At 49.6% G+C, this 10812-nt stretch overlaps 1 long non-coding RNA gene across 1 annotated transcript; it reads right to left on the reverse strand.

Moving 5' to 3' along the window:
• Positions 1-1661: 1661 nt before the first annotated feature.
• Positions 1662-5462, reverse strand: LOC119850147. Its single transcript, XR_005290739.2, has 3 exons — positions 5402-5462; positions 2846-3030; positions 1662-2022 (listed from the first exon to the last, which is right to left on the reverse strand). It is a non-coding gene; the product is annotated as an uncharacterized LOC119850147 (long non-coding RNA).
• Between the last annotated feature and the right edge of the window lie 5350 nt (positions 5463-10812).

A 10812-nucleotide genomic window follows, 5' to 3' on the forward strand; every position in this document is an offset into this window, starting at 1 on the left:
GTGCGTGAATAGCCTGGGAGTGGGGGTTCTCACAGCGGAGCAGTGAGAACCCCCACTTTGTCCTCACCCATGACTATTTCACATTTGGGGACAATGTATACCTTCAAATCAGCAGCACTGCGATGGGTACCTGTATGGCCCCACAGTATGCCAACATTTTTATGGCTGACTTAGAACAACGCTTCCTCAGCTCTCGTCCCCTAATGCCCCTACTCTACTTGCGCTACATTGATGACATCTTCATCATCTGGACCCATGGAAAAGAAGCCCTTGAGGAATTCCACCAGGATTTCAACAATTTCCATCCCACCATCAACCTCAGCCTGGACCAGTCCACACAAGAGATCCACTTCCTGGACACTACGGTGCTAATAAGTGATGGTCACATAAACACCACCCTATATTGGAAACCTACTGACCGCTATTCCTACCTACATGCCTCTAGCTTTCATCCAGATCACACCACATGATCCATTGTCTACAGCCAAGCTCTACGATATAACCACATTTGCTCCAACCCCTCAGACAGAGACAAACACCTACAAGATCTCTATCATGCATTCTTACAACTACAATACCCACCTGCTGAAGTGAAGAAACAGATTGACAGAGCCAGAAGAGTACCCAGAAGTCACCTACTACAGGACAGGCCCAACAAAGAAAATAACAGAACGCCACTAGCCATCACCTTCAGCCCTCAACTAAACCTCTCCATCGCATCATCAAGGATCACAGCTCATCCCAGCTCTAATTAGTGACATTTATAAACGTGTGAACAATTGCATTTGAATGATGATTGCAGTACTATGTTGGTAAAGCATGTAGTTAGAGGTAAGGGATTGTGTGATTGAAAAAGAGAAGAAAATACATTTTCTCTCTACTACATTCAGCTGTAAGTAAAAATTTGTACTAAAAGAAGTAACACTAGAGGGAGAGAAGGGTGTGTCTTGCAAAAACAGTCATGTTGTGTTCTTTTATTATTAACATTTGAACTCCATAACAATTTCAGCAACTTTGGGTGTGTTTGCAACTGTAATCACGGGGTGTGATTCTCCTAATAAAATCTCATTACACATACATATACTGTATAAAATACTATGGATGGGAATTTCCAAAGGAATCTAACTGAAAATGTGTTCCTAATTCACTTAGGGTAATTCTACATTGTGTTTTAAAAATTCATGGCAGCAAGTCTCAGAGCCCGGGTCTACAGTCTCAGACTTGTGCTACAGTCTTAAAAACAGATGTGTATATGTTCAGACTCAGTCTGGAGCATGGCTCTGAAGCCCACCCTCAGAACCTGAGCTCCAGCCCAAAAGATTATAACAAGGTTCAAAAAAAGAACTGGATAGATCCATCAATGGCTGTTAGCCAGGATAGGCGGGGATGCAAAACCATTCTCTGAAGTGTCCCTTGTCTCTATTTGCCAGAAGTTGGGAATTGGCAATGAGGGGTGGACCACTTCATAGCATCATAGAACATTAGGGTTGAAAAGACCTCAGGAAGTCATCAAATTGGGAAACTTGGCAAAAATGACTATCCTGCAAACAGTTTTGGTTTTGATTAATTTATTTTCTCGAGGTTTGGGAGGTTTTTTTTTTTGGTACCTTTCCCTCTCAGCTCTCACTCCCCACCCCCCACAAAAAGTGTTGCCCAAAAAAAAATCCCAACAAGCTCTACAAAGAACTTCTTCAAATGAAATTCTGATGGGCAAAGGAAGTTTATTTAATTTAGAGATCTAAAGGAATTTAAAAAATAATCATGCGAGTCCTTGTATTTCACAGTAACATTTTCTAAAATGTTATTAGTGCTGGCTGGCTAGATAATTAATTGCAGTTGTAATTAGATAATTTAATTTACACTTTGGCTATATCTCTGTCTGTGTGTTCTCAACACCATGTTTGGATTAGACAAATAAAGTTACTCTGTTAACATTGTACATAGCAACACTGGACAATACCATGTTCTTTAACGTTCTCTGTAGTTAGTTCCAGGGGTTGGATGGTTCTCTTCTGTCTGGCCCTTCAAAATCAACAGCATTGATAAAGATCATGATAAAGATTTTTACATGATTGAGTGCTTGACTGAATCTTCACATTTCATAAAATAAAGCTTGACAGGTTTATCTAATTCTATGATATGCCTCACTGTGATATCTGGGTCTTCTGTGAAAAAAATTGTCTTTAAAGGACATGTAGACTGTACCACTCCATGGTTCAGTTCTCTTACATCTATACTCACTGGAAAGATTTTTTTCTTCTTTTCTTATATTACCACAGAGAATGTCAACAGGCCATTCTCCTGCCAGGTACCAGAGAAAGACTGTGCAGAATTTGGGCATTGCATTGTATCGGAATTGTGTCCAGGCTCATCCTGGCCTCCTCTGTAGGAAGCTGCATAATAATGGGCTCTATGATTAAATTCCTGGCATGTCTCTCTCTAGCCTCTGGTAAACTATGATGCCCTTGAAGCATGTATCCTTTAATTGATAGGTGATCCTCAAGGGCTTGTCTTCACAGTGCATTTGTTTGCACTAGAGGACTGTAAATTCCAGTGCATACTAATATGTTGCACACAAACTGGCTCATGTGGACCCTGCTCATGCACACTACAAGTTCCCTAGGGTGCACTAATGTAGACCACTTTGAAACAGTGCTATCTTAATGTGCACTAGGGAACTTTTAATATGCACTGGCAGGGTCACTTACAGCCTTTTCATGTGGACTAATGCACTCTGTTGACAAGCCCTAGGATACCCAGATCCCATTGCATTAAGGGCTGTAAAACTGAGGCCCAGGACTTTTGAATTGGATCCAGGATCAAATAGGGAATGAATGGAACATACCGAGTACTGGTGTTGTGTGCTCTCCTCTGTCTTCATTTTCTAAACTGTGTTTGTTGAAGCTTTGTGTGGCCTTGACTTTATCCCCAGCGAGAATGCATTGCTGTAGTCTCTCCTGGATCAAGGGATGCATGTGTCATTGTGGATAAGTCCTCATTGTAGAGAAATTAGTGCTATCTCCTTGTTATCTTAAGATGAAAGAAAAGGTTTCTATTTACCATAGCAATCTGTACTTTGAGGATAGTAGTTAATTCATTGAGACTTAAATCCACACTGTTCTTGATGAATGGGGGGAAGACACCATAAATGCAGGCTGAGTTATCATCGTTATCATTTAGCCAATGCCTTGAACTTTTTCCCAACTTCCTGCATGCATCACTAATATTTGGGTGGACTGAGTTCGAATCCTGCCTTTCACCATTTGCTGATTTAATACAGGGGCTGATTTGAATCTGGCATTTTGATTCAGAACGTCTCAAATATTATTGGAACTTTTTTGCAGCTTTGAATGTGAAATGTGTCAAATATCACTGAATAATATTGAAGATGGAAATGTGATAGAAGTGTTTGTATCAATTATTTGATAATATTCAGATTTTATAAAATTATCAGTTTTTGAAATTATATATTCTAGACGCTGAACATTCACATTCCTAAATTAATTGAGGAGTTAAAAAAAGCAAGAAAGCAGCTTTGTGGTAATTTGTAATTAAATTAATTTAAAACTACAATAAATTGCCAGATTATATTATTTTGATCTCCTAAATTTGTATAGATGAAGTGTAGCACACAACAATCCCATCAAAGCTTAATTTGAAAGGATTATGTTTTAAAACAGAAAAATATACTATGTAGTTATTTCCACCCAAAAAATATCACTAGATGGTGCTCTGAGTTAAATATCCTAACAGATTTTCAGTGAATACTTTGTTTCTGTAAACTTTGAGATTCATTTTAATATCTTAGTTCACTGTATCTGTTGCAGAAACTGTATGGCTTTATTATTTTTATATGTACTGTTTTTGAATAGACAATTGTCGTAAAGGATGAGAGGATTAAACAGAGAAATCACAGATGCTGTCATCCTATCATGACTGTTGCTACTACTTAATGGTGCATGCCAATGTATCAGATTTGTCATCATTCTTATTTTCATTTAACTGAGCTATAATGCTCCTGCATTTGACTTATTAAGTAATAATTCATAAGATCTTTAAAAATTAGTTTTTCAAGATCTGTTGAAATTATTGATTTATCCTAGTTATGCATTAAAGACGATCTGATGGAGTATAAATACAATACTGATACAATTTCAAGTTAAATTTCCCATGTACTACCTGGCATATAAAATACTGGACATGGTATTTCTTCAGCAAAGGCAGTAGAAGTCAAATATAAGACATTCATAGAACCCAAAGTACTAATCACAAATCTGCTGAAGGAATAGGTCCCTGAAATTTTTATGGAAAGACAGACACCTATATTATAGCCATATTTTCCCACAAATTTAGCCCCACATTTTATTAGTTTTATAGTGGATTTTTTAGTTTCCTGAGGAACCTGTAGAGCCTCAGGCCTGGTCTACACTAGAGAGTTAGGTCAACATAAGGCAGATTACATTGACCTAACTGTGTAAGCATCTATACTAAAATGCAGCTCCCACCAATGTAACTTGCCCACTACACTGACTTAATAACCACCTCTGAGAGAGGTGTTGCTGTTAAGTCGATGGAGTTAGGGGGTTGACTCAGTGTCAGTGTGGATACTGTGTTGATTACATCAACTGTTGCTGCCTTTCTGAAACCATCCAATAATGCCCCACATAGCAGTTAAATCAGTGCAGGTGCTCCTGGTGAGGATGAGCTCCACTGAAACAAGCAGTGTAGTGTGAACATGTAAAACTGATTCAATTACTGGGGTGGCTATACGTCAATATAATTTAGGTTGACTTAATTTTGCAGTGTAGACTTGCTCTCAGATTTGACATGGAAAGAAAACTCATAAGTGTTACCTCTGTTATCATTGTGTATCATCTGTATATTTTTAACTGAATTGTGATGTAGCTGTTAATATGAAATTCTACTAAAATGCTCCATTACTGGAAAATTTCAGAAACTGTAGAAACTATAGGACACTTAAGTTACCTGTGACAAAGTTCCAAAACTGTATTGGTGGGTCCTGTGCTTCCGGGTGGATTCAGTGGGCTCAGAAACTCACTAAGGCCCCAATGTGGTCTTTCTTTCACAGTTAGCGGCAAGAATCACAGCCTATTGAGTTACTTTCATCATAGCCCAGTATGGGAGATGGGAAGGGGAAATACCTCACAGTCTTTGTTGCTCCGTAGAGCTCAGTAGGCACAGTTTAGCCTCCTGATGGGATTGAGGCCTGCTTCCCCTCTCAAGGGGATCTCTGTAGAACCTGGGCCCACCCTCTACTCCAGGTTCCAGCCCAGGGACCCTAATGGTAGCAGCTGTTGGTGGATTTCCCTTCACCACTGCAGCTGCTTTCATTCCCTGGGCCACTTCCCCCATTGTCCCCTTTTCCTAGCTTCACCCTTACCTCAGGATACAGCAATACTTCTCTAGCTCCTTTCACATGGACTCCCCCAAGGGGGGAGGAGGGGGAAGAGTGCTGGAAAGGAGAACTTTTAAGCAGTATGAGTGAGACCTTGATTGGTTCCAGCTGTGTCCATTAGCCTAACGGCCTTAACTGACCCTTTGCCAGTTAATTGGGGTCAGGTGCTGGCATTAGCCTAACGACCTTAACTGGTTAATTGGCATCAGGTGTCTTGATTGGCCTGGAATAACCTTTGTTTGGCTATCCAGGGAACAGGCTTAGGGTCCTGCTTCTTCTGTTGCTACTCTCCCTGCATTCCTCTTTGGCCTGGAGGGATGGTGGAGACTGCTGTTCCTGGTAGTGCTGCTAGGCTCTGGGCCCTTGCTGCTCCTGCTCCTGCTCTGCCCTCTCTGCTACGTGGTTGCTGGCTGGCTGGTGGACCACCCAACTTTGATTGCTGCTGCTCCTGCTGCAGCCCCTTGGTGGAGCCTGCTGGCCTGCTCCCCAGGAGAGGGGAGTGAGGGACCCCTGCCCCAGCCATTGCTGCTGTGTGGACGCCATCACCACCACCATTACCCCCTGAGGAGGGTCCTTCCTGCCTGGCCACTGGGCTACCTGCTGGAGCCACTGCTGCTCTGCTTACTGCCAGGGAGCTGCTGGAGATGGAGAAGAAAAGGATTGTTTGCTGCTGAAGGAGCATGTAGAGACTCTGCAGACCACGGTGGAGAGGGCCTTCAAGACTGAGTAATTTTCTAATTGTGCTCTTGTGTTGGGGGTATTTACTGTGTTTGTGGGGACACTGGGAGTGTGGCGTGGAACCTGATCCCTGGTCCATCTGTGTCCCCCCCGTTCCCCCATGACCACTGCTGCCCCTTACACCGCCCCCACTGGTCGCTTACCAACTGCCTCAGCTCCTGGGTCTGGGACTCAGCTGCTTGCTTCGCTAACCATGCCCTTTTGCCACCATTTGGGCCTGAAGCAGCAGACAGCCTAAACTGCCTCTTTCCAAGGCACATGTCCCCCTCCCCTTGGACTTACCCCCAGCTCTCCCCCCCCCGCAGCAGATCCCCCAGTTTTTCCCCTTACTGCTCTCACCTTGCAGCCTTTGCTCCCCACTTCTGCCCCAGCCCCTTAGCAGCTTCAGGCTTTAGTTTGTTTGCCTGCCCCACCCTTTTCCCTCTGCAGTATTGCTTGTTTGTTTACCCCGCCCCAGCCTCTGGAGCTCGTCCCTTGGTTTCCCTGTCCTACCTCCAGCCTGGTTCTCCTCCCACCCCCACCCACCATGGTCTCTCTGCCCTGATTAGGTCCTCGCTCTGTGTGCCCATGCCACCCTCCCATGCGCTTCTGCCTCTCCTGTTTTAGTTGAACCCTGTTTCACTGCACCCCCATGCTATTCTAGCCACCCTCCCCTAGTGAAGCTGGAGGAGCTGGAATCCCATTTTGTGTTGGTGACTGAACCCCCCCACCAAGTATTTGATAGCCCTCCTGCCCATCCAGCCCTCCCCTTCCGGCGCTCTCCTTCCCTGCCTGCAGCCTAGCAGGGAAGAGTGGTTGCCCTGCCCCACCTTTGCCTGCCTCCCTCCCCTCTCACTATGGTGGGGGACAAGGCTGGTGGGACCTCTTGGGCAGCCCCCACTTCCCCTCCTCCACCTGCTCCCCCTTGTCCCCTGCTGGGCACCGGCAGTGGTGGGCAAAGGGGTGGACTCCACTGCTGCCGTGTCCCTTATCCCCTCCAATTCTGGTGCCCACCAGAAGGTGCCATGTGGAGGCCTACATGTGGGAGTTGGCAACGGTGGTGGGGCCCACGGCCATAGTGGTGGCCTCCAAAATGTATGGGAAGGTGGTCTCCCTTCCTTTCCAATGCCGCCCTGCTACCCATCCTCTCTGCCCTGGAGAAACCCCTCTCTGTTGTGAGCCCTCTTCTGCTGGGCTGCAAAGACCCTGCCTTCCATCACGTCCTCTCGTTCCACTGGCAGGTGCAGCTTCAACTGCCGCTGGCGGCACGTGATGGAGAGGCACTCGAGGGGTCCTTCCTGGTCCCCTATCAGGGGGCCTGCTACCTGGTGCATTACTCTATGGGGGAGACCCAGTGCTACCTCTGCCGGGTGATGGGACACGTCTGGAGGGATTGCCCCTTGGCCCGGCACAGAGGAGCATCCGGGACCCCTGAGCCCCGGCAGAGCACCGACCCCGTCATCGCCGGTGCCCCTGGCTGCTTGGCGCCTAGAACCACCCCTCCTCCTTCCCAGCCCACCACTGCTCCCACTCGGGCCCTAGGGGCACCTCCTGCAGTGTGCCCAGATGAGCGGGAGAGCCCAGCCCCCGCTGCATGCAGTCCGGCAGGACCTACGGAGGAGGGTGCAGCGGGATTATTACCAGGCATGGGAGAGGACCCGCCCAAGGGGGAATCTTCCCTCCCTCGTATCACCCCACCGTTACCTCCTCAAATAACTGTACCACTGCCCCTGGCCTGACCCCTGTTAGCCAGCCCGCAGATGATACCATGAAGAGCTGGGTTCTATTAAGGTGGAAGTGGGGCAAGCGGAAGGCTCAAGCTCCACTCCTCCTATCTGAAGTGGAGGATGCAGAGGCCCCACAAAAGACCAGGAAGAGGGCCACCAACATCAGGCCTTCTGCCTTCCCACCGGGTGAATCCTATCAGCCGGAGCCGGCTGGGGATGACGTGGCAGCAATGGAGGGTAGCACTGCCTCTTCCCCGGAGTCCCTCCCTGGGGTGACCCCTGATGGAGCCCCTCCCACCCCCTTGCCATCTAAGGCCCCTGCTAGCCCCGAGGCCAGTGTCGCTTTGGGTGCCAGTGAAGAGGTTCCAGTGATGGTGGGTGGTGACTTTCCCTCCATCTCTGAGGCGATCGAGGCCCTGGGTCTGATCCCAGTCACTCAGGGGGAGGACGACCCTCTGCCAGCGGGCCTTGATCTGGGTGACCTCACCCTGGTCCCCACTCTCCCCATGCTCCATCCCCCAAACCGCTGCTTCTGCTCCCATCACCAAGGGACCCCTGGAATCTTCCACCAGCCCAGCCGCAGATGGCACCCCACTAACGGCCGCCGAGCCTATTGAGGTGACTGCCAGTGTCACGCGGCCAGGACCGGAGTCACCGGGGACATCCCTCATTGATGTGGGGAGCCGACCTTCTTCCCGGGTGGGGGGCCCCACTGCTATTTCCTCACATACCGCTGCTGTGGCCACAACACCTGCCTTGGAGCGCGAGCCCGGTATCATCAAGGGCCCCCTTCCCACCCCACAGACCCCTGAGCTTGGCCGAGAGGTGCCACCCCCCAGTGGCTTGGCTGCTGGGGCCCACAATCCCACTTCCGCCTCTCTCCCTGCCCCAGACCTCTGCCCTACCCTTGCCGCCCCTGTGGCAGTCTCCTTCCCCTTCCCATAGAACGACCCCAGGGAGTGGCTTTCATGTTCTCCTCTCCTGACCCCCTAGGGGCTGCTATTTTCCCTCTGCTGCCCCCATTAGGCCGAGGCCTGAGGCGGGCCCTGTGGCGCCAGCACATCAGGCGCCATGCCGGGGGTCCACCCCCTGCCCATCTTGGTAGGCCACAGGGCTTCGACAGGGCCCCACCAGAGGATCTCCAGGGGCCAGTGACCCCTCCCCCCAAATGCTGTGAGAAGAGCTGCGGGAGTTTCTCAAAGACGTCTGTGGGTCCCGCAAAAAGGATCAGCTCACTCTCCAGTGATGAGGGGGATTTTCATCAAATCCTCCAGGCAGTGAGGGCCCTCTTGAGGGAGGGTAAAGGGACTGGGAGGCAGGCCACTTCAGCCGACCAATGGGCCCGCGGCTTCCATGACTCTTTACTCACCAACAGGATAGGTCAGGGTTTGCTACACGGCCCAAGTGGGGCTATGAGTGTCCCTGCCAGTAAGGAATCCCCTTAGCCCTCCTTATGGCACCTATCGTCTTTGCAACATTAAACACCCGGGGCTGTAGGATGGGTCTCCGCAGGTTCCAGGTGCTCTCCTTCCTTTGGGAGGGGGGGATACTCTGTGATTTTCCTACAGCAGATCCATCAGCTGAAGCAAGTTGGCTGCTAGAGTGGGGGGACAGGGTCTGTTTTAGATACCTCACAGTTCGTACGGCTGGAGTGGCTACCCTGTTCTCCCCTGACCGATGATCCAAGGTGCTGGGTGTCGCCGAGGCTGTGACGGGTCGCCTGCTGCACCTCTGGGTCCACATGGAGGGACTGGTGGTCAATCTCATCAATGTCTATACCCCGACATCGGGTCCGGAGTGGCTGAATTTTTTTCAGCAGGCGTCCACCTTCCTCAGCACCTTGGATCCTCACAAGTGCCTGGTCCTGGGTGGGGACTTTAACACCAACCTCGAGGAGTGGGACCGCTTAGGGATTGAGCAGTGCCCGGCCACTGCAGATGTCCTCCAGGAGATTGTCGACCATCATTCCCTGGTGGACGTCTGGGGCGACCACCACCCGGACGATGTCTCGACGTTCACCTTTGTCCAGGTGGAAGCCAATCTGTTGCGCCACTCCCAGTTGGACCGCATTTACTTATCACGCTGTCACCTTTCACGGACCCACTCCTCCAGCATCCGGCTGGCCCCATTCTCAGATCACCATCTAGCGACCATGAAAGCCTCTCTCTGCATGGAGGGGCCGGGGCCGCATTTTAATAACAGCTTGTTGGAGGATGTGGGCTTTGTGGCATCCTTCCAGGAGTTCTGGCTGGCCTAGTGAGGGCAGAGGCGTACCTTTACCTCGGTGCGGCAGTGGTGGGATGTGGGCAAGGTGTGCTCATGGGTCTTCTGCCATGAATACACCCAGGGCACCAGCCAGCGGAGGGATGCAGCTATAGAGCTGTTGGAATGGGAGGTCTTAGAGCTAGGGAGGCATCTGGCCTCCAGCCCCAAGGATCCATCCTTCTACAGAGTGTGTCAGGAGGAGCTCCAGGCCCTCGAGGGCCATCAGGCCCGGGGTGCCTTTGTTCAATCCCTCATCTACCTCCTTCAGGAGATGGATTGTGGCTTTTGCTTCTTTTACACCCTGGAGAAAAAGAGGGGGGCCAAGAAGCACGTCACTTGCCTCCTAGCAGAGGACGGCACCCCCCTCACGGATCTGGAGGAGATGCGCGGGAGGGCCAGGGCCTTCTACGTGGGCCTTTTCTTCCCAGATCTGATCGATCCCGATGCTTGCAGAGTGCTCTGGGACAGACTCCTGACGGTCAGTGTGGGTAACTGGGACCAGCTAGAGCTGCCTCTCACTCAGATAGAGTTCTTGGAAGCCCTTCGTCACATGCCCATCAATAAATACCTGAGCATGGATGGGTTGACTGGAGTTCTATCGCATGTTCTGGGATGTCCTTGGCCCAGACCTTGTCACCATCTGGGCCAAGTCCTTGGCAAACGGGGTTCTCCCCTTGTCGTGCTCAC

Source organism: Dermochelys coriacea, chromosome 1 (genome assembly GCF_009764565.3).
Source record: "Dermochelys coriacea isolate rDerCor1 chromosome 1, rDerCor1.pri.v4, whole genome shotgun sequence".
Taxonomy (NCBI): Eukaryota; Metazoa; Chordata; order Testudines; family Dermochelyidae; genus Dermochelys; species Dermochelys coriacea.